This window comes from Phyllostomus hastatus, unplaced genomic scaffold (genome assembly GCF_019186645.2).
Source record: "Phyllostomus hastatus isolate PE091 unplaced genomic scaffold, TTU_PhHast_1.1 phas_contig_34, whole genome shotgun sequence".
In the NCBI taxonomy this organism is placed as follows: domain Eukaryota; kingdom Metazoa; phylum Chordata; class Mammalia; order Chiroptera; family Phyllostomidae; genus Phyllostomus; species Phyllostomus hastatus.
The window spans coordinates 12,489,725-12,491,374 of record NW_025333857.1 but is presented as its reverse complement, the minus strand read 5'-3'; the positions used below and the strand labels follow the sequence as shown (position 1 = coordinate 12,491,374).

At 38.1% G+C, this 1,650-nt stretch overlaps 1 pseudogene; it reads left to right on the top strand.

Moving 5' to 3' along the window:
* The first annotated feature begins 410 nt into the window (after positions 1–410).
* LOC123819871 lies at positions 411–1,431 on the top strand (annotated as a pseudogene).
* The last annotated feature ends 219 nt before the right edge of the window (positions 1,432–1,650 follow it).

The window sequence follows — 1,650 nt, the reverse complement described above, 5'->3', positions numbered from 1 at the left end:
ATTAAGAGTTAATCTAAAATGATACTGGTACTGAGTAATCCTAATATCTTTTTTAACATATCCATAAAAAAGAATAAAGAAATCAATCTGTCTTTGATGATCTTCAAATGTTAGAACACTGAAATGAAAAAATAAAAAATATATGACACAGAGTTATTCTTGTAAGAATGGCATCTATGAAAACAACATCACTTTTCCAAGGCTGTAGGAATTTTCATGTTTGGCTTTAGCAAACTTAAGCCACTGTGGGATGCAGGAGCCGCAGGAGCTACAGGAGCTGCTGGAGCTGGACTAGGCTCGCTCTGCTCCTTGCCAATTAGTGCTGGGGCCCTGAGACAGCACACTTGGTTCCTTGCCTGGAGATGGCCAGGGCACCCAATTTACAACACCAGGGAAGTGGCAGCAGAAAGATGAGTGAAATTGCTGCCATTATCTTCTTTTTCACAAAGCTTATTCAAAAACATGATTAAGTTGAAAAAAGAAGCAATTGAGAGGTTTGCTGAGAAATTAATGCTAATACTTCAAGAAAAATCTAAAAATCACTGGTATCCTGAAAAACTATCAAAAGGACAGGCCTACAGGTGCATTTGTGTCAGTAAATTTCAGAGTCAATCCTGGCATCTTGAAAGCATTGTGAGAAGAGATGTGTCTTGTACAGTGACCTGGACTTGCCAAAGGAATTCATTCTGTGGGTGGACCCATGTGAGGTGTGCTGTCGGTATAGAGAGAAAAACGAGATGAAGGGATTAAGCAAAAAACAAAACTTCATAGACACAGACAACAGTTTGGTGATTACAATGATTATGGCAGAGAAAGGGAGGTGGAGAGGGTAGAAAAAGGGAAAAAGGAGATAAATGGTGACAGAAGGAGAATTGACTTTGGTGGTGAATACACAATATAATATACAGATGATATACTATAGAATTGTACACTTGAAACCTATATAATTTTATTAACCAATGTTACCCCAATAAATTCAATGAAAATTTAAAAAAGTGCAATGCATTTGTTGTTGCTAGCTTTGAAAATGAGTGTGAGAACAAGGACAAGATCTCTAAGAAAGTTACCAGGGCCCTTGACAAGGTTACCTCTAATTATCATTCAGGATTCTTTCCTTCAGATATAGAAACAAGTAACAAAGCAAAAGTGAAACCTTTTCAAGTGACTGCAATTCCAAGCCCTGTGTATCAGATTTCAGAACTGACATTCCCAGCTCTTCCAGTGTGGCACCCTTTGCCCTGACAAGGCCAAGAAGGTACCTAGGAAATGGCCATCAGAGTCACTTGCTTCATCCTGTTCCATTTGGTCATCCAAGTCAGGGAAGGTAAGAATAAGCCATATGGCCCAATTCCAGTAGCATGTGTACCTCCTCCTGGAATGCATTGTGACCGGAATCATTGAATTAATCCTCACATGTTAACACCTCACTAGCTGCTTTGGATTTTGTTGGTGCAGAGAGAAAGTAGAATAAATCTGACTACATGTTAAAAGTTACAAGTTCATACCCATGATAGTCAAGTTGGATGGGTCAAACCCTCAAACATGTTTTTATAAAGAAGTTACTGAGAATAATCTTTCTTAAAACATATATGCACTTTATTTTTTATTGATTTTATTTATTTATTTTCAGAGAGAGGGGAAGAGAGGAAG